The following is a 460-nucleotide window of genomic DNA, read 5'->3' as shown; positions in this document are numbered from 1 at the left end:
AGGATGGAGCAAACAAGAGAAGTTCCTCACGGCCCTCAAGAAGAACATGAGGAAGTTCATCATCAACAAATGCCTCAAGGAATGCACTTTCCTCCCAACAACTATTGGGAGCAACTTAGTACCTCTTTGGAAGACTTGAGCCATAATGTTGAACAACTAAGGGTGGAACACTATGAACACGCCCTCACTCTCCAAGAAATAAGAGAAGATCAAAGAGCAATGAGGGAGGAGCAACAAAGGCAAGGAAGGGACATAGAAGAGTTGAAGAACATCATTGGTCCTTGAAGAAGAAGACGCCACTAGAGGTGGATTCATTCCTTGTTCTTTACTTTCTTTCTGTTTTCGGTTTTTAAGTATTGTGTTTATCTATGTTTTTGTGTCTCTACTTCATGATCATTAGTGTGTAACCATGTCTTAAAGCTATGAATAAAATCCATTAGTCTTTCACCTCTCTTAAAAG

Source organism: Arachis duranensis, chromosome 7, assembly GCF_000817695.3.
Source record: "Arachis duranensis cultivar V14167 chromosome 7, aradu.V14167.gnm2.J7QH, whole genome shotgun sequence".
Classification (NCBI taxonomy): domain Eukaryota; kingdom Viridiplantae; phylum Streptophyta; class Magnoliopsida; order Fabales; family Fabaceae; genus Arachis; species Arachis duranensis.
This window is presented reverse-complemented; position numbering follows the sequence as displayed.